Source organism: Melozone crissalis, unplaced genomic scaffold, assembly GCF_028551555.1.
Source record: "Melozone crissalis strain CALT ecotype California unplaced genomic scaffold, PUWL_Pcris_2 ptg000286l_1, whole genome shotgun sequence".
Lineage (NCBI taxonomy): Eukaryota > Metazoa > Chordata > Aves > Passeriformes > Passerellidae > Melozone > Melozone crissalis.
In genome coordinates, this window is record NW_026536039.1 from 181,277 (window position 1) to 203,348 (window position 22,072).

At 40.7% G+C, this 22,072-nt stretch overlaps 1 pseudogene; it reads right to left on the reverse strand.

Annotated features, from left to right (window-relative positions):
* Positions 1–22,072, reverse strand: part of LOC128949764 (inositol polyphosphate 4-phosphatase type II-like) — a 137,550-nt pseudogene that overhangs the window by 80,275 nt on the left and 35,203 nt on the right.

Genomic DNA, 22,072 nt, shown 5'->3' on the forward strand with positions numbered 1-22,072 from the left:
TGACAAGTCAGGCGGGGCTTCTCCCTCCCCACCAGCTGTGCCCAGGCTACTGTCGGAGGCGATGTCTTCTCCACGGAGTTCTTCCAATTATCTTTATCTGGAACCGGAATAGCCTGGGCAATGATCTGTCCCTTAGGGAGGAAGAGTGGGGGTCGGACACAGTACAGCCCTACCGCGAAACGGTCCCGGTCGGTAGTTACTAGACCAGGGATGATGTGAATGTCTCGCGGTGTGTGCTTTGTGTCCCCGACGACTGTCCACCTGCAACGTCCAAGTTTCCTCCAGCGACCCGGGTGTTGCAGGTCGACAGACACCAGCTGGATGTCACTACTAGGGAGATAGAAGTCCCTAGTTAGCTGCAGCCTGTAGGGACAGAGGACATGGTGTCAAACGCAGGTGTAGGCTGAATACCACAGGTATGTGTCAAGTCTGGTACTAAGTAAGACAAATCCGGCAGTGTGTACGGCAGCTCTCTGTCGTCTCCTCCCTCCCCGCTTGTTGTTAAGTGGCCTGCCGCATTTTTGTCTTCGCGCAGGGAGGGGCTGCGCTCCAGGCCTAGTTTTTTGTGCCCTTACTCTCCTCCTTTTCCCGCTTCCTTCTATACTCCAAATAATCTAATCGCATCTGGCATTGAGGCATCCAATGCCCTGTCTTGCCACAGAGGTGGCAGGGGTGGGTGGCTGTTGATCTTCTGCCGGACCCGGGTGTTGGGGGCCCGGCAACGGGGGCAGCTTCTATATCAAAGAAGTCCGGTTCGGGGTCCTCCGCAAAAGCCACTGAGGCTCTTTTAGGCCGCGATGGTAAGGATACCTGGCCTACCACGGCCTCTATCATGGCCTCCACCGTGGGCCGGGGACTTCGAGGGAGCCTCCTGATGGCCTTCCGACACTCTAGGTTGGCGTTGCTATACGCCATCCTCCAGAGCATCTTCTCCCTGTCGTCGTCCCCGGTCGCCTGCGCCTCCACGTATCTGTAGAGGCGCTCGATAAAAACCATGTAAGGCTCTTGCGGCCCCTGCCGGACTTCATCGTCCTCCCATTGGGAGGTCATCACCTCTAGCTTATAAAAGGCCCGCTCTGCTGCCTTAGCGGTCTCTACAAGCTGAGACGAGAACAAGGCCTTTGCTTGAGCTATCCCCTCTGCCCACTGTCCCTCGCCTAAAAGATATTCTTGGGAAATTGCCAAACCGTCCGCGTCATGAGACACTGAAGGATTCCCCCAAAGAATCGGGAGAACCTCCACTATCTCCCTCCTCCATTCCCCCACCCAGACCCTAAACTCCATGGGTCTTGTTAAACTAGAGAAAAGGGCCCTCAGGTCCGCCGGCACCAAATCTCCCTGTGCAAGGGCATTCCGGAGCATACCCCGGAAGTATTCAGACCCGCGGGAGTAGTCCTTCTGCGCCTTGCACAGTTTCTTAATCCGGGCCTGTGCTAAAGGCACCCACTGGGCCTGAGAGCTCCCCTCCCCGCTGAGGTGGTACGTAACCGGAGCGGCTTCCAATAAAGGCGCCTGCCCCGGCTTCCAGTCATCCATCCCCCCCCACCCCGAACACAAGGCGTGAGAACCGGAAGGGGGACCATGGGAACCGGAGTTGGAGGAGGTTGAGGCGGAGTCTGGCAATGGGGCAGGGCGAGGGAGTGGGCGCGGCACACCGCCCCTCTCCGCCCCCTGGGTGGAGTTCGGAGGCGGAGCAGAGTATGAAGGTGGAGCAGGGGAGGAGTAAACAGGGGGCTGAACTGGGGGAGGAACCTGGGGAGGAGCCGACGGAGGATCGGAGGGCGGAGAAATGGAAGGAGCAGAGGAAAGAGATGGGGGAGGGACAACCGAAAAAGAGGTTCGGTCCAGGGGAAGGAAAGGGTTAGCATTAGGGAGGAAAGGGTTAGGAGGAGAAGAAAGAGCCCTGGCGGGAGCGGCCGCGTGGCCCCGCCATCTCGGGCACCAAGGGACCCCTTTTGAGGGTCGTCGCAAAACCGAACAACTTTGGGGTTTGGAACCGGGGACTTGGGGACCGGGGTAGAGGGTAAGGGAAGAGAAGGAGCCTGGCCAGGGCTCCTCGAAGGGGGAGGCCGAGCCGGTCGAGGGGGAGCAGGGGCAGGATGGACCCCCTGCCTCTGGTCGGCCCTCAAAATCCCCCTCGAGGGCTCATGCCTACGGGACGAGGGAAAGGTCTGGGGGACAAGGGCAACTGAACGAGGAGAACGAGGGGACAAACCAGAAACCGCGGGACATTTCTTAGGCTCCACAGGCACGCCGAGTGTCGCATGAACTCTGCGCGCGCAATACGCCACGGTGGCTAGTTTTGTCTCCCCGGAATTTATGGCCTCTTCTAATTTTGCCACAACGGCTGCCCAAAACCACGGCTCTTTTACGCGTTCCGGGGAAACCTCGGGAAACCTAGAAAATACCCACTTAACTAAACATTTTAACTCCTGCTTGCGGGCTTTCTGACCACCCCCAAGCAACAAACCCTTCACAACATAATAAACCTCCTTCTGGGATTTTCCCAAGCCGGCACCCATTGCGCCTTTCTAGAGCAGAAACTGCTACCGCTAGAAAGGGGGAAAATCCTCTGATGACGCAACCGCACGCCCGGGAAACAACGAGAACTTAAACAATGAGCCGCCTGCCGCCGGCCCCTGCCCCCCCCACTGCCCCAAAGTCTGGGTAAACAGCCGGAGGGAAAAAGAGATTGGGTGATGGGTGCGGCCCCACGTCTGGGGAAATCCGGCACCCAAAGGGAAGAGAAAACAAAAACGGCGCGGGGACGAGGAAAAACCTCAAGGAGAGAAGGCGGGGGGGTAGGTCCCCAACGCAGGGCATATACCCCTAGGGAAAGTTAAAAAGGCAGAGGGGAAGCCGGAGAGTCCCCAGGACGGGGCCCGAACTCACCAATCCTGCTGCGGCGACAAAGAAAAAACCAGGCGAAGGTCACTCGTCTCGGGGAGTCGTCCTCTGAGGGTGCGAGGAGTCCCGACTCCCTTCCGCCGGGGAGCGCTGCTTCTAAAACGAAGCCTGCTACTACCCGGGGTAGTCTGGCGTCCAGAGGGTAAGTAAATCCCAACTCCGCAGGGTCCAGTCCGTGGTCAAAAGTCCACTTCGTCGGCCCCCACGTTGGACGGCAAACTGCGCGAGGGCGTACACGGCCCTAAGTCCGGCTAGCTGAAGGGGTAAAGCGGCCGACGCCCCTGCGCATCTGAGGCCAGCCCCCCTTGGCGTCCTGGCCTCGGGCTGGGCTGGATTGCGGACTTGGGTTCGCGCTGGACGAGACGAGAGAGGAGGCGACCACTTGCTGGGGGTAAAACGTCGGTTTATTGAAGAGCCCACAGGCAGCACAGGGCAAACCAACAGGTGGAAAAACCCACAGCAAAATGGCACCGAACACGGGGGGAGACAGAGTTTTACAGGGAAGGGGTGGAGACGGGAGGGGAAGCCCAGCTAACCAATAGGGGAACATGTGGGGAGGTACATAAGAAAACTGACACAAGAACTTATCCAATAAACATAGAACAAAGGAGGGGCCCTGGGACGCCAGCCAACTATGACCCCCAGAGAGAAGAATGTTCTCGAAAGCAGGGAGGAGTGGGGGGTGATTGACTGGGCCCAGGGAGGAGGAAAACTTTACTTATATGGTGGGATAAGGGAGGAGCAGTTATGTAACTTGGGAGATTGACAAATAAGGGGGACAGGGGTAACCGTGGTAACATAACTGCCAAAGACTCTGTGGCGGGAAAACTGGAGGGGGAAGAACCATCTTACAAAGAACAGGGAGAGAATAATACCTAAAATGGGGGAACAAAACAAGAAACTTAAAAACACACTACAACACCTCAGAAGCAAAGAGCTTAGCAGGATTCAAAACAAGAGGGGACATTTCTGCAGATTATATTTGCAAAACTTCTGTAATATTGTAACAGCTTAAAAATTCTGAATATTTATCAAACAGCAGCTTTGGAGTAAATATAAACTATAGCTTTGGGATATGACTCAATCATTCATACATAATGGAAGTTTAGAAGCTTCTAAGGAAAGGAGCACAGGAATTATTCTTCCTAACAAAGTTCACTTTAAAATGTATGGATAACCACTTCAATTTTTTTTTTTTTTTTAAAGAACAGAATCAGATAAAATTACTCTCATTTTTCTTTGCTACAAGATATGCTTCTGTGATATATAGGCAATAAACTCCAGACAAACAATATAACATTCCCTCCAGAAATAAAATACTCATAGCTTTTTCACTCTGTTGTTTCCAAACCAGGCAAATAATTATTACGGAGGAGTCAATAAGAAAAAAAAAAGAAAAAAAAGAAAAAAAAAAGGCATGTTTTTCTTTCTCTACTAATAATCTCATTTTAGACTCTCTTGAAAACAGTTGCAATTTTTGTCTCCTTACAGAATTTCCCAAAATTATTTCAAGTTTTGGTGAGCCTGACCCGACAGGCAACTAAAAACTTCAATGTGAGTTGTGCTTACCTTTGCATGCCCTGAACAGTTGTTTAGAAACAGAAAAAGAGAAAACAAAGCAGAAAAAAGAGACAAAAGAAACCCCACCAGAACCCCATGAGCAAACTACCCACCCCAAAAATGGCAACAAATACATTTAAAATTATTTTAAAGCCTCTTTTCCTATGCATGTGAGGAGAATAGACTGGGATTTGCAAAGCCATGATACGATTTTATATGGTTCCTAAGAGATGAAAACTTTAAGTTCCTTTTAAATTTCTATCCACTACACTTTTTATTATACAAAAGTGTAGACAATTATAAGCTAAATTTAACTTGTTTCTCCCTTCCTACTTTAAGATCATTTTGCTTCCATTCCTGCTTTAAATTCTTTCCCTTAAAGTTAAAATAAAGTCAAATACTGTTAGAAGTTACAAATTTCAAAGCATCATGTCAATAAATGAAAGGGTTTGGTTAACAATGAACACTGAAGTTTTATCAAGAGACAATCAATCTCAAGATGGCGAGAAAAGGGAATTTAAACTACAATTTTTAATGAATACTGAATAGCATTAACACTTACTGGCACATTTTTATAGATAATTGCTTCAGGCCTGACTATATTGAAGCCACAATAAAAAAAATGAAACAGGCTGAGTATGATAAGTGGCTTCTGAGACAGAAATATTTATCCTTTTATACTAACAGAGGGGAAAAGACACAGAGAAGAATACTTGAGCCCACACCGAATATAGCAGCATCCTCCTCACACGTTCTACTAGACTACAAGTGTAAGGACTCCACAAGAACACACATCTCCACAATTGCTTTTCTTGAAAAAGAAAGGCCAGACAAAGCAGAAGCTCCAACTCACACTCTTATATGATGGTAGATGACACAGATGCTCCTGTTCCCACCATCTGCTGGTATTCTACATAGTGTTGCTCATTTTGGTTAGTCTTATCTCCTCCTCCAGACTGCATCAATCACTTGGTCTCTTTCTTTCACACCCACACTTTCAACTAGGCTTGAACAGCTCAACCACACCGGCAGTCAGGAAAATCAGAGGCACTTATCTCAATCTTTGTGCCACTGTTACTTCTGTTTCTTTTTCAAATCTTTATTTTGGTGAAGAGAAAACCCCACCATGGTGAATTCTTACTAGGAGTTTGTCCAGGGAGGTGAATTCTATAATATGATACAACAACAAGGGCTATTACTTGTATTATGCCTTTGGAGAGAATAATGCAGAAGTAGTAAAAGTGGTTCAAGTAATCCTCTAACATTTAAAAGGCACTTACCCATGAGGCAAATGAAAATATGGGAAGTGCATGAACTGTGAGACTCAGTATAATCTATTTTTATTGCTTACTGCAAAAACCTTGCCCATAAGTATTCTCAAACAAGATGAGGCCATAAATGCCTAAACACAGTACTAAATGAATAAAATAAACTATTATAACAATTCATAGGAATTTTATAACCCATCATCACCATGCATAAGGATGTATCAGTCCAGTGACTTTATTAAAATCAAGATTCCAGCCTCCCACATGCTGTTCTATTGGCATATAAACATCACAGGGAAGCAACAGATGGGGTAAATAAAAAAAGGAAAAGAAGCTTGATACTGCAGAACAAACAGCCACAACAGGTTGTTTTGGGATGTGACACAACAGGAAGGAATTGCCTCAAAGCGCACAGGATGGCTTTGGAATGCAGCACTGGGTCCCAGCATCACTCTTACACATGAGACCAGCTGCCCATCTATGTGTTAAGTAACTTGCATGAGGAAGGAGGCAATATCTTCTACATCATCCATTATCGCTGGAAGAAGAAGGAGGCACTGTCTTCAGGGTAGCCCTGGGTTACTTAAAAAGATGTTTCCCCAAATTTTATCAGCACAGCTTACAAGGGTTCAAGGACAGGCTCCATTTTAATCACTGCAATGGCAAATTGGACATTCAAAGGCTTTTGGGACACCTGTGTTCTCTATTCTCCTTTTTCTCCAGGCCATACACATTGTTATGATTCTCAGATATCTCTCTGGGTTATGAGGCCAAACGTTAGGGTTTCAAACAAACATTACTTTGGAATCCTTTTCTTATGCCAACTAATTTAGATTAGCTAAAGGAATGTCCATTTTATCCTCATTGCTCCTTTATTCACTATAAACTTGTCATTTTTCATGGCATAATGTTTGTCTATGTTATTAACTCTACCCAGACACATAGCCAAACACAGCACAATGTTGCTCAGCCCCCTGTCATTTTCTGATCCTTTATAAAATGCTAATGTTCCAGAATATTTAAATTGTTAATCAAACGGTGGTGCTAACAGGTTTAAAGCCATGACTGCACTTTAGCACAGTTCATTGCTCAGAACTTATGAGGTCACTGGAGTCCTATTGAGCAATCAATTCTGTTCAGTTACAGCTGTAAATTCTTAGCAGCTATAAAAGTGCCCATTTCATACTACAAATAAATATATTTTAGCTCCTCGTCTGCATGATTCAAAGTCAGAAAAATATAATTTATATTGCTGCCTCTTCCTTACCTTCTCATGTCCTCCTTTATGTGCAGATTTATTAGTTCTTTAGGAACGTGGAAGGAGAGGGTGGTCTCAGCCATCTGCTCCCGGATCCGCATCCACTTGTTGTCAGAAGTAGGGAATCTATACAACTTACAAACAGGGTTTCTCAACACTGCAAAGAGCAAAAATAATATCATTGCTTTCATGTGCTTATATGAGTCCAAACATTTATGACAATAACCTGCATAATTATTATATTATTTCCCCCTAGCTTACAAAATTAATTTTAGTATCATTAAAATTCCACTAAAAACATTTAATATCTATTTCATTTTTATACCAGCATGTGGAGGGCAAAGTATTACTAGTACATCAATAAATCGCATTTTACCAGCAGAGTAGCTAACTTTTGAATTTAGGTCTTCAAAGTAGTGAGAATGTCAATCAGACTCTCTTTTCTTGCATTTCAGCTGGAGTTAGGAAAACCAGAGAGCACAAATGAACAATGAACTCAGTACAGCCACCACCACAGCTTGCCAGCACCACTCACAATTCCAATAAATTGCACAGGACTCAGGGTTCAGCTGCATCTTCCCCTGGACATGCACACACAAATCATTAATGCAAATTGGAGGTGTGCTTCTGCATTAAAGGAAACTTGAACATATTAGAGTTACCTGGAACTTTGATGGGGTCAAGACACTGCCACTACATAGAAATAAATATAACAGCCCTGTCGATATGTTACACACACAGTTTTCAGATCACTATTGCAATGTGACATAAGAACATCACTTGACTTGGAATGAGTGACAGCTACTAACAGTGACAGCTTCTAACAGACATTTCACAGACACCATTAATGTTTATGTAGTCTGATTTATAGAGAATTAAAAATAAAAGGTACCCAAACTGCCTTGTCTATCTAAGCAATCAGGATTTTTAACAAATATCCTTTAGGAAAGGCCTAAAAGAAGACCAGAGATTTAAATACACTGATAATAAACCCACTGCTTGCAACCCGAAGAAAGGAGCAATGTTTAAGTGGTCGCACTGCTCTATATTCCCATCACTCCACTGAGATGTCTTTCATCAGCAATCTTGGATGAAAAACTGTTGTTGGATTATGCCCTTTTCTGATCCAGAGATGGAGCAACCGAGTCTTAAAAAACTTTTATTCTATTTTCAATCTCTTGGGAAGGGTGAGACAATACAGATGTTATAATTTACGCCTTTACAATCAGAAGCCAACTATTTCTTAATTACAGTACATTATAAGCACTTCTTGCCATTTTATTGTCATTTTATGAGCCTTTTTAGAGTAATTTTGCCTTTAGTTCTTAGTGATTTTACTTTCAAAAACTAAATTTTCACTCAGTATTGTGAAATAAGCGAAAGAGATGCTTAATTTCTCTGACATATTAAAAAGAGCAATTTTTCTTTACTATCAATACCCAAAATATCTCAATGTTCAAACCTCAGGAAACTAAGGGCTAATTCAAGGGCTAATTCAAGTCTGGCCTTAAACAGAAAACTGCCAAACCAGATGATAATTTTGAGTTGGTACTGTTTTTTCTGTTGTGCCCCCCGATCAGCATATTACCTGGACATTTTAAATGATGATGCCCCTGACACAAAAGATTCTTTATTTTACCTTTTTATATCTACTTCCTAAGGAGTTTATCAAGGGATTTTTTCCAAGAGCAGCCCTTAAATTCACACTCAGAATCGACTACACTGAAAAATGCACATTAATCTGTGAGAACCTAATGCAAATATGTATCTGAAAAATCTCTTTCCTCCCATCTCCCCAATGTTGCCACCATCACAAAGTAAAACAAAGCCCAGAAAACCCATCACAACTGCACCAAGGGACAAAGAACACTAAAAATATGGATTCAAAGTTGTGACTTTTATTGTGGCTAGAATTATTAAACTCCTCTCCAGGTACTGGCTTCATCTTCAGGTCTTTGATTCAGGTCTGAATTTTCAGATGGGGATAATCTCAAGTGTGTTGTAAGTTTTTTAAATGGTCAAATCCATGGGTTTAAGAAGAAAATTTCATTTACAAAGTCAAAAAAAGCCTGGGCATTTTTCCCAAATAATCCCAATATGCAGTATTGCTAAAGCTTAAGATTTAAGGCCAATAAAAGCTGCATAAGTACTTGATGTTTTTTCCTTATAAACAGAACTACTGAAGGCATGCAACTCCATAAAAATCTCAGAAGTATCTTCCCCTCCAACTGCAACAATAATTAATTTCTACCTGTAACAAGTTGTCTAGAACCAAATTCTAGAGGGCATGTACAATAAGAAGGGTGAGACTAGAATTGGTTTTCATAAAAAGTAGTGATTAAAATGAGTGGAAGTTTCATAAAGATAATCCTTGCTGTACTCAGACAGTGATCATGAGAGGCATTGAAGAAAACCCAAAATCCACATGAACTGCAGTGGTTAAAAAAGAGAAAACTCTGTTTTAAAAGCTTTTCTCCACAGCATCAAGCCTGAAAGCCAATGCCATATATTTACCCATGAATATTTTTGGACATTGTCATTTTTAATATGAAGAACCTCTGTGCTTTTTATTCCATGCAATATCCTTCACATTGCTTCCCCTGAAAGTACAATAAAAATAATAAAAGATTGAATACTCTGGTTTTATTTTCATTCCCTATTGAACACAGATCAAAGCATATCTTTGCCATATATTAATTTGCTAACAGTGTTCCTATTTATATCTTTCTTTGTAGCATAGGAATATGATGTGTATTACCTCAGGAATAATAATTAAAGCTTTCCTAATTTTGCTTAATTTCAATTACTTTTCTTATCTTTCTTTTTTAATTTAGAATGCAATTTGCTTACATGTAAACAACTGGCAAACTCTCCAGCATTATAAATAAGTAACTGAATTTTGAGACGTAAATTCAGTCTCTGGAGGTATAGAAGCAATAGTGATAAGGCTCTGAAACACACTGCTTATTCCCACTCGCTCAACAAGCATCTCATAACTCACTGGAGGGCTGAGAGTTCCCTATCCTAGGATTTAAATTTCACAAGAATGCCAGCATGCTTCTATGCCTACAAGCTTAAGGATTCACAGAGGCAGCTTTTTTTTTCAGTTTCATCATTTTGAAGGCCTGATAAACAACAAGAAAATACCAGAAAGCTTTACAGCAGCATACACGTGAACTAAATATGAATGTATATGGAAAACATACTGTTCTGGGGGCAGTTCTGTATGAGCACAGCATGTCAGCAGGAAAGTGGAGGTGATGCTGCACGAGAAGAGAAAGTCACAAATACAGGAAACAGACTGAAGACTAATTATTTATCTGAGAAAAACTTCCTGTGAGTGCAAACTCTTCCCAATAGCCTGCATGCTGTCATTTCTTGCATATGCACCTCTTTCCCCTCAATTCTTTAAAAAAAGCCTGACAACCCAAAAAATGACAAAAAAAAAAAAAAAAAAAAAAGCTCTTCAAGGTGTGTTTGACTTTATAACTTTATAAACCCGAGTAGTGTTGGGTGGGCTTTGGTTTTATATTGTGTTTGTATATGACAATAACAAATGTGAAAACGCTGCCTAGATACACTGTAGAATCACATGGAAATATTCTTGACAAATTGATCGAGACTTCAATATTCCTAAAACTGACATCTACCTTGGAAGTTCCAACAAAACATATTCACAACCTACAGCATTTTCCTATACAAAAGAAGTCAACAAAAAACCCCAATCAGACCTATACAAGGGAGGCAACAAACAGAAAACAATCTGTTGTGAGTCAGCATCGTTCTCTGGCAGAAATGTCATTTCTTCAAGTCTCACTAATCTGGATGACATACAGAATCACAACCAAAGAACTGCACTGGGCTAGATGAAATCCTTCACCTGGCCTCTGTATCTTGTGCCCAAGAAAAGCCATAAATACACACCTGGAGACACAGGATACCCTCCATGCCTCCAGCTATTTCCAGTTCAGGAATTTCTGGAGCCGGATGTAGCTCCGGCACATTCAGAAATTCTCAATTAACATCTTTCTCACTTTGAATTGATGAAAATAAATGGTATTTCTCTAGAACATATTTTTTCTGATTCTGATCTAATCTCAACAACTCACAGAAAAAAAATGCAATATTCACACACATATGGAAGAACTTAATTTTTGGCAGTTTTTAGGGCTTCCTTCAGACTGCAAAGCAGATTCAGAAAGTCTGCCCTATCAGAGAAATCAGATTAAAAAGTTTCAAGAAAGATTTTAAAAAGTTGTAAAAGTTTGGTAACATTCCTCCTCAACGGTATGTAGCAAACACAGAATTCTTGACAGTGCTGTGGTTTTAGATGACCCATATAACTTATTTGTGACATTGTTATTGCCGAGTAATGGAGATTCATAAACTCGGGCTAATAAAGGTTTTATGGCACAGCACATCAGCATGTAATACTCCTCAGATAATGAAAGAAAAACAGATCTAGTTTAACACCATGCACTCAAGCCCAAGCTGGCCTAGAATTGAGAATGCCTTGCCAACAGCTCCCTTCATTCTAGGACAGACAGTTTCCAGATCAATCTGAAACTGCCACTTCACCAGTTATGAATGAGAGAGATTGATTGTCCTGGGTATTCACTTACAAATAATGCAGAATTATTTTACAGAATGCCGTGCAATGACACAACAGAAACTAATGATGGTAATTCCATGCCCATGGAAGTCACTGACAGTGATTTTTAGTCACTGAAAATCACTGAACAGTAAAGATGCAGGAGATGGAGATTTCAGCACTGCTTCAGAAAGCGCAATTGACACACACTTATTCAAACTTCTCCGTGAAATGATAATGCCAAACATGTATAAAACACTAAAATATTGAACTTGAACATCTGTGCAGCATTTGAAGAGACATTGATGAGCTCTGCCACGAATCTGTGTGATTTCTACAGGACCAGAGGTGGAGTTGCAAGAGCTGTCTCTTACAGATATTGGAATTCTTACCTGCATTTAAGGAAGGCAGGTTGTCCTTCCCACTTATGCCCTCAGTGGCTGTACACTCACGAACCAATGCACACTGCAAAAAAATACAATACAGATGTGACACATTCAGGGGGTCTGAGATAAATCCATGGCAGTTTATAAAAGGTAGGCTGAAAACCATGAGTGATAATAATACAAACTTCCAAAGTCTTACTTAGAATTTACATTTTTCTTTATATTTCTGTTCCAAGATACTGAAACACAATCAGAATTATAGCCAAGAAAATGAAAAAAATATGATCAGCTGTTCCATAACAAAACAGAAATGTTTCCTACCAGTATTATGGCAGAAATGTTGAGAGATAGTAATAGTTTAGCTTAATACGTTTTACTATAAAAATAAGGCACTTTAGTTTAAAACCATTTTTGACAAGTTCCATACTTTCGAAGAGGTTTCTTTAGACAAAGCAGTTTTCACATGCACAGTGCAAGAAAACCCTTCATTAATTTTTAAACAAGGGAAAAGCAGGAAGCACAAAAAAGTCCTTAAAATGTGCTCAGATTTTGTGATTCACCAGTTCAAAACTTATTTATTTTTTATTAATTCAATGACTCACCATTCTCACAATTGCATCCTCACTATCAACATATAATCCAAGACTGTGTTGCCACTGATTTGTACAAACCAAGGACTCCTTTAAAGACCATACATTGGTCATGAGTCTGGTCTCTCTTTACAAGTATTAGAAACCCCTAGAAAGCTGCTATTAAAGCCTTCTGTGTCCCCCAGGCCCAACAGAGCTCAGTAACTACATCTCCAATAACTGCAAGGAGTCTCATTCCACATTCTGCAGTGGAAGAAAAGCCAAATAAAAGAGAAGGCTGAAAAAAACAGCTCATGTTGCCTATATTGTGCAAGTTTTACGGGTCAAAGTCAGGAAGATTTCACAGCATTTGTTGCTTTTTTGGAACTGGTCACACTCATCTAAGGCATTGAAGTTCTCTGAGATAAGCAGTGAAAAAAAAGTGTGAAATTTACCCTCAGACTGATTTTGCTATGCAGAAAAGATACTGAAAATAATGTCCTCTGCTCAAAAAATAGTTTTATATGTAACTTCCAAACAAAAAAATCCTGCATTCCCTGTAGCAATATTTCCTTTTATTCAGGAAGAACAGGATACACCACAGTGTTAAGCAGTGAACTGTTGTATTCTGGCTGCAAAAATTGTGTGCTCCCATTTAATGCAGATGAACCTGCCCCTTTGCAAGGGAATTTACCTCTTCTTTGCTTTGCCTGTCTGTCATTCTTCCAGCTTTTCAGTATTGTGGGCACAGATTGCACATAAAAATCAACATAAACAGGACTTCAAGGGCAGAAACCAGACCAGCTGTCCAAGGAAAAAAGAAGCTGTATTTATGGCATCTCTCTGGACAGTTTTTATCAGAAGTGATCAAATATATTCAGTTGAGATAAAAATAAGCTATTTTTTTCTTCAAGAAGGAGAGGGCCTAGGAAACTCAGGTTAGGATATTACTCTGTACATCTTCATGAATTTGGTTTTTTTGGATGAGGGAGATAAGTTTACACAGCACTTGCGCCACAAATTTTGTTTTAAGTTCTTAACCCAATTTGGTAATTAGTATTTTAGACATCTGGTACAACAGATCATTCTAATTAACTTTGTGCAATAAACTGAGTTTCTACCTTTTGATCCTGAGCATCTGCTGTGATGTGGTCTGTTTCCCCCTCATCCAGCTCTCCCATCTTCATAAGATTGACTTCAATGGTACCAACTGTCTTTCCACCATCAGATGTCCTGGGAAAAAAACCAACCCATGACACCGGGTCACTTGCAGCATCAAATCCTTTCAATTAGAATAACATCAGTAAATATTTAGTGCCCTCTCCATTCTGTAAAGTGCAGCCACCGCTACTGAGCTGGCTATTTACCATCACAAACCAAATGTTAACAACAATGAGGCAACTTCTTCAGGACAATGAAAGCTCTCATCACAACACTGAGGACAGGTAAGTGCTATGAATGGTGCATGAATCCATGAACACTGCCAGGTTCTCATTCTAGACCTTATCCTCTTTGTGGACCATTGGATAAAGGGCTGTAACACTGCACCAATATTCCACTTAGGATCTGCAATCCCAATGCAGAGTACATGGCTTTGTTTCCTAACAATCTGCAAAGAAAGGACAGAGTGTATTAACAGAATCCCTGCAAAACCAAAACAGTGAAGCTAATCTGAATATCACGTTTCCCTTTGTAATCCCTCCACAGAGAAATTATTCAGAATCCATCCCATTTCTTGAACTATATGGGAATGGTAGTATAGTTACAGGTGAATTCCTTCATTATCATCCCCATAAATAGTTTACTTTCAATTAATCAAAAACAAATAATTTAGATGTACATCACCGAGGGAAGAGCATTGCTGACTTCCTTTAGGAAGAAACAAGGATTTAAACTCCTGAAAGATACCAAATGCTTTTTCAGCTTTCACTGGCAGCACAGCACCAAGTTTATCTCCCTGACTTCTTCTGAACAGCTAGATTTTTTTTTTTTAAAGGAAGGAAAGAAGAGTAACTGATAGTTTCATAATAATGAGGAAAGGGTAACAAAAGGCACCAAGCAAAAATAGGCAAAAAGGAAATGACGAGAATAAGTTCAGCACAATTACAAAAACACAGCGAGGAAGGAGAATCAAAACAAATACGTGTGGGGCAATACTGTGTCTTTTCTGAGCAGTGGAAATGAAGAGTGATGAATCAAGAAAAAAGAATACATAGAAAACTTCAATGTCATAAAATCATTAAACCACAGAATTATTGAATATGCTGAGTTGGAAGGGACCCATTAAACAAGTTCAGCTCGTACAGTAAAGTCTCAAAAAATAGTTACCCCCAAGCTTTCAAATTAAATAATTATCTTCCTTGAAAACCATTAGGCTTTACTATGCACTCAGTAGAATACACTCATCTTGCAACTACACAAATCTGGTCTTCTATAAAACCTTGCAAAATAAACATAATTCTTCATATTTTACATGTGTAAAACTTCATCTGCTCTAAGCCAAATTAATTACTGACAATAAAGAGACTATTAAAAATGAACCAGTTCCAGATATTTTTGCAATTGAAGAAGCCTGTATTAATTTAAGAAGTATCCAGAAGAAAAGCAGTAAGGGTTCAGTGTCCAAATTATGAGCAGAAATACATAATAATATTGAAAGGGCCTTCTGAATGAAGAACTTTCCCTGGAGTTGCTACAGCCGTGTGGCTTGACTGCTCCTTCTTGTGTCAAACCAGCACCCAAACTAGGCTCTGTCAACAAATGCACTGCAGCATCCCCAGCAGAAAGGGAATACAGCAGATGTCAGCAAATCACATATCTTTAGAAGCCAAAGTGTGTGGTTATGAGACTGACAATTTTTCAGGAGCTTAAGGTGTTCCGATCAAAGTGCCAAGCAAATGAACTGATCCAAACCAACAGGGCCTGTTGCTCCAGTAAAATGGAAATGCTAACTACACTTTCTCATCCTTGTCTCCTGTTCTTTAGAATCCTAAATATTTCCCTTGGTGCTATTATTAAAAGCTTGGCCTCAGTATGATAACGAGCATTGCACTGTTTGCCTGCACAAGGAGCAATATGTATTTTGTATGGGTTTAAAAACAGTGATTGATATAATTCCACTTTTATATATTTTTTTATTATTATTTTCTTCTCAAAATCACTCCTGTTCTGGTCTAATACATATTTAATACTACAATCTGTTACAGGTGTTACCTGTAAGAGAAGGTAATGCAACACAATAAAACTAAACAGTGGGACTTGTTGCACTGTAGTTGCACTCCTTTCTCCAGTTCTTATCTTCCCACACAGAAATACGAAGACACATTTTAACGAAAAAGGCAACAACAACAAAATCAACAAATCCCAAACCCAAAGTTTCTTTTGAATGCTACAGGCATACAAATCAACGAAGAGCTCTGTAAATGCCCAGGGTAAAACTGTCAGACTGATTTTAAAACACCAGCAGTGCTTGAGAGTCTTCAGCTACTTGAAAACACGCATTTCAAACTTTCCAGCAATACCATGAGATTAAAATTTCATTTGAAAGAAAATTTAAAAAGAGAAACAGAAGTGACGGAGTGGGAAAAAAAAAAAAGCTTAGTGATCATACCTTAGTAGGATAAAACCCTGCATAATTTTACTTTGCACTAACAGTATTGAGCACACACACACATTATGTATACACCTCATGTCCTTTGCTTGTAGAGATGTAAAAAGTCTCACACAGACACACTGTTCAACACAGCACCAGATAAGGAATCAATTGGTTTTAGGATACTTCACAATGCATTAGAATGAGATCAGCTTATTTGCTGTAGTTTAATAAAGCTGAGAAGGGCACTCTGCACTCACACGGTGCAGTGAAGACGGTCCCTGCACCAAATTGCTTTCAGTCATGAGTGAGGAGACACATCCCCACAAAACAAAGGACTGCACCTTGACAACCTGCTTAGGGCGAGTTGGGATGGGGAATCTGGCCAAGAGAATAAACTCAGCATCAACATAAGAAGCCCATACACGGGACAAAACCCACCTGGCTTATGGAGATGGAAAATTGCTGATATTTTTTGGCACCCTGGGACAAGGATCAGCACTCATCTGATACCTGTCAGCAGAGCACCTGCATTTGAAACAGATTTCTCTACTATCCCAGGTCCTTAAGGATCCCCAGGTCAGTATTAGTTCCCCCAAATGTGAGGGAAGGAGATAGCCAGTAACACCACGAGCAGCAGGAATCTGTGCCCACCTTACTCCTTCTGGCCATAAAATGCTGACCAAGGCATCCAGGGAGAAAAAAGGTAACAAGCTAGTGATGGAAAAGTAAGTGAACAAGATGGACTGAGAACAGCAGGCATTTGCCTCCAATCTTCTAAAAAAAAAAAAAAAAAAAAAAAATCAGCTTTTATTGCTAAATTAGCAACCAGTATACCTAGCTCTTATTTAGAAAGGAAAAAAAAAAGTGTGATTTTATTTTTTTCATCAGACACACTGTATCATACACTCAATATTAAGAAACATTCTCCTACTGAAAAATACTTCTGTTGCATTCAACAGCCCATTTTTTGCCATTCATCATCACAACTGTATGAGAAAGCTGGAAGCAAGTGACATTGCGTTATCACTGCAAAATGAAACATGCAAGTCTATAGAAAACCTCTCTCTTCTTATAAATTCCATATTGAAAACTGCAATCCCAAATCTCTAATAACTAAATTCCTCTCCCAACACCTGTTGTGTACACTGAAGTAATTCTGCAAATCAATCTTTTTGTGTTTTGATGATTACTGCATAGATCTACCAGAAACACTCAGCCACCAGTTTAGGACACCTTTATGGAGAAGAAAGGACAATCAAAATAAAAACTTCTTTTGCAGAGGTTTTGTAACTTGTGTCCCTAATCACTATTAGGGCACAATGGTAGAAAAAAAGGGAAGTAGAGCACTGTGTGTCAGCAGTAAGAATTTGTAGACACAAGCCAGCTCTCCACAAAATAACAGAAAAACACAAGAATGCTCCTTTGAAAACACTTTTATATTGTTCCATTGTACCTCAGAAAGATAAAGGAAAAACATAACTAAAAAAAAGGAAAAGAAAAAGAAAACTCAGTTAAAAATTAAGCAGATTCTATAATTACACCAATCTTTACAGGGCACACCACAGAGCTATTTCTGGGTCCTTAAATCTCTACTTTAAATCTAACAAAGGAGTATCTCAATCACAGGCATGCCCTGATAAACTCCTATCCAAAGAATATCAACAAGAATTAAATAGAATTTATTGCTCTGACAAGTCCCTTGATATATCCTCTATCCTCCTGAGAGGTACTAATATTGCAGGGTAATTAGAGGAAAGCAAGCTTAAATAAGTAGACTGCTCTGGTTAAATTGCCATCAAAGAAATGTGGATCATTTCTACTGACATTCTGCTGCCCAATAGTCATAACCAGAAAACAAACCCACTTTTGAAAGGTTAGGATGTTTTTCTTAAAAAATATCCAACTGACTAAACCCTACCATTTAATGTGTCTGCAAATTAAATTTCATTGGTACATTTGTATTTTAGTGTTAGCTGAACAAAGAGGGCAACCAAGACTAAAAATATTAATGAAAACCAATTTTTTCATCTATTTCTTATGAGTTTTCCATCTTAACTTTTTGCTTACAAATTGGATGGCTGAGATACAAAATATTTACTCTGAAACCGAAGCTTTCCGTTCTGTCAATTACTGTGCCACCTGTTGGAGACAATCTTCCAGATCAAATTTTCAATATGTCAGTTAGGGAAACCAAATTTATCCCAAAGAGCTGAAGACAACTTGAATTCCTGTAAGAACAGATTCTTACGATCACTAAGCTGGAGTTCATCAACCTAGGTCTGTACCCTGTCACTGATTAGAGTTCTGTATCACACCCCCTGCAGTCTCAGTGTAGCTGCATACAACGAGTTCAGGAGACCACAAGCATTTTCATGTGGGAGACACCTTCAATAATTAGGACCACCTTCTTTAAACGTGCCTAAAAAAACCTGTACACTGCTAATTCTTTAAACCACACACACCAAACAAAACTGACAATTTTATGCTCCTTTCTAAAGGAAACTTTGAATGAATATTCCCTATGCCAAGTTCTCTACAATTCTTCCATAGGTTATCATGGTATAAAATGACCTTTTCTAATCTGGCACATGGGAAGCTCCCTTGCTACCTCTTGGGAGAAGAGACCAACCTGCATTTCTCAACATGGCCTTTCAGTTAACTGTGGAGGGTGACAGGGTCTGGCTGACCCTCCTTTTCTGCAGGATGAACATGCCAGCTCCCTCAGCCATTCCTTGTTCGACTCGTGCTGCAGACCCTTCCCTATCTCTGCTGCCATTCTTTGGATGAGAAATGCCAAAGGTTAGTACTTAGAAAAACCCTGATTTACAACACTTACCTGAGGGTGAGGGTCAACTGCTGCTCCTTTGACTTTACCAGATCACCCACTCTAAAAGTTGCACAGCCCAGGAAGCTTCGCTACAAATCAAAGCAGAAAGAAAAGATAACATATTCATTCATTTTTGTTATTTCTTTTGCTCACACACTTGAAAATCTTTCTTTGCTACAAAGAAAAATATTGCATTTCAATATAACAGTTTGATACTTAATCCTCTAGAATTTTTTTTGTGCAGCATGATTATCAGTAAACTGTTAAAAACTTTGGTTTTATGGGCAGGAACCTTTCTCATTTCCATTAAGAACAGTCTAACAACCTGACAAAATAACAGGTTGTAAGATGTACAGCCACAGGAAGATTTTCATTCAGTACCAGTATTTGCATTTTGCATCTGTTCCTTCCTATTTTTCTAATTTCTGGATTACAAGAAGTGCTAAGTTTTCAGTGTTATACCAAAGTTGTTCTTGTTATGGTTTTTCCTCAAGCCATTGGCACTACCATCCACGTATTCAAAATATGAATGTATGTGCTAGGAAGGCATTCTTAAATTGAGTTCAGCACAAGTTTATTAATAGAAATGTTTTATTTCTCTAGTTCTTGGCAATGTTTTAAGTAGTGTTTTCCTCTATTTCCATTGTAAGGTGAACTTATTTACTGCATTAAAATTGCAGAGAAATGTGGTAATGTAACTAGAATGCCTAAAGTTAAATTAGGCTACACCACTGTATCTTTTTCTTCTATAAAAATCACTCTTCACGCATAACAAAGTACAAAGAGGAAAAAGGGTTAAATCTTCTCTTGCACTTGGGCTATTTTTTAACCTCTGCTCATATCCTGCTGAGATCCCATTTTGTCAATTTGGCCAGCAGTAGTATTCTTGCCTTGGGAACAATGGGCAAGAAACTAACAGCCATCTTCTACCAATTTATCTTTCAAATGTACAACACAACATCACTTGCTCTAAATAAATTGTAAGAAGATCATGACATTATGTTTAATTTTTAGCAAAAAAAAATAAGAAGGGCACAAAGTTTGGTTTTTCTTACATAACACTAAGTTTACTGTTGGAATGGCAAATTAGAATTCCAGGCTAAATTATATACATTCTTGGCTATACAAATGAAAGAAGAATCAAGTTGCTCTGAGTCAACAGAGGCTGCCTACAGAGAGCAATGTTCTCTTCAAGGAAAACAGAAAAGAATTTGTCACTGCTGAGAAGAGTTACTTCTCTGGTAAAAAAAAAAACAAACCTTCAGCCTGCTTTCTTTCAGGAAAGCCAGCAGGATGTTGTGTGCTTGAATGCAAACAATAAAGCTTTACACTAAGATAAGTTTTCTTCCATACACAACGTACAGTTCAAACACCAACTCTGAAATTGGGCAAGCACCCACAGTGCAGTTAGTAAACTGCAAACTGCATGTCTGCAGTTCAATAAACTGAGTCATGAGGTAAGGCTTGTTCCCATAAATGGCACAGCCTTAGATTTCCTAAGCAGCATGTAAGCAGCAATGGAACAAGGACACGAGTGTCTAGGGCAGGCTGGAAAAACATTGAATTTGGGAAGCGATGAACAGGAAGAAAGGAAGAAAAATAACACAGCCACACAAGCAAAGAGCACAGTTAGTTTTCAATGCCAAAATTAAAGGCACTTCTACAAAAAAAGACATCCAGGTGCAACACATGGTGATGCACAGCCTTGCTGGAGTGAACACACAGGTGGTTCTGTCTTCCTTTGGATGAGTCAGTGTGAGAGTGTTTCCACACTAAAACTCTGTGGTCACACACACTTAGCCCAGATTATTCATCTTCTTCCAAGAGCATATCCTTCTCCATGCTGCAAGAACGCATTCCACAGCACTGTCTCTCCACAGCAGCCTTTATTCTGGCATTTCATGACATTTGAGTGTTTGTATTTGAAACCTGACCGCTTGGAAAGGGGAAGAGGGCTATTTGGAATGAAACTGATATAAGGTTTGGTCACCTGGGGCTTCTTTCTGCAGCAAAATAGAACCATAAATATATTTAAGAATCCTAAGTCAGAATCCTCAAGTGACCAGGGCCAAGAGACAACTACACTGCTCTCTCATAAAGCCAAAGAGCTTTGGTCATTGTACCCACTAAACATGTCTGAGCATCAGATCTACTTCTTCTGTGTCATGAAATTAAAGGTGAATGATTTTATCGGCTTAAAATGTTCTACTTAGTTCTCTGTTTCATATTCATATGCTTATTTAGAAAAAAAGAAATTCTTTGCTTGACAGCACAGAGCTATGTGCAAAATCAAATAAAATTTCAAATGATCCCATGACCCAAATTAAGAGAGTTATGCTAATGTTCAAGGGGTCTAATATCAAACTGGAGAATACTTTTTCTATACTGATTCAGATACCAATAGTCCACCCTGGGGCCTGAACTGGCAGTCTACAAACCAATTTAACTTTGCCCACATGACTTGGAAAGGCTTGAAAAGTAGGCTTTAGAACAAAATTTGTGCTGTAATCCTAATCGCAGAGTAATGCTCCTTCGGAATTTTGCTAGTGTTCCAGACACAAATCTAAAGACACTCGCCTTGAGTAGTTTGATGAATAATCTCAACTAGCCAAAGAGAAAAGTCTCTATAATAGCTATATGGAAAGCTAAAACACACTGATTATTTCACTAAGATTGAACTTGCTGCCAAGCTACAGGTTTTTCAAACACTAGCTGAAGTCTTGAAAACCATGCCAAGGAAGCCCTTGTAAGGCAGAAAAGTCAAACCCTTAGGCTAAAAAATTGAAGCCCCCAGGCATTTTCCATATTTGCAGACAGATCTGACACCTGCACCAGGTGAGCTTTGTTCTTCTACTCAGCTCGAGCAGGACCAACATTTCCCACTCCCACCAGGGGCCCATATTATCCATGAGGTTTTAGCCCTCTCAGAAAATGACTTCCCATCCAGACTGCTTGCTTGATATTAGCAAGGACTTTACAGGGTTATGCTGGTCTCAGGATAGCTTCAGTTGAAAGAGGTTTTCAAAAAGATGTGAATGGGATTACATCAATCCATGAGACTGCCACTCCTGCCTTGATTATTTTATTCATTCCACCAAAAACTTTCGCTAT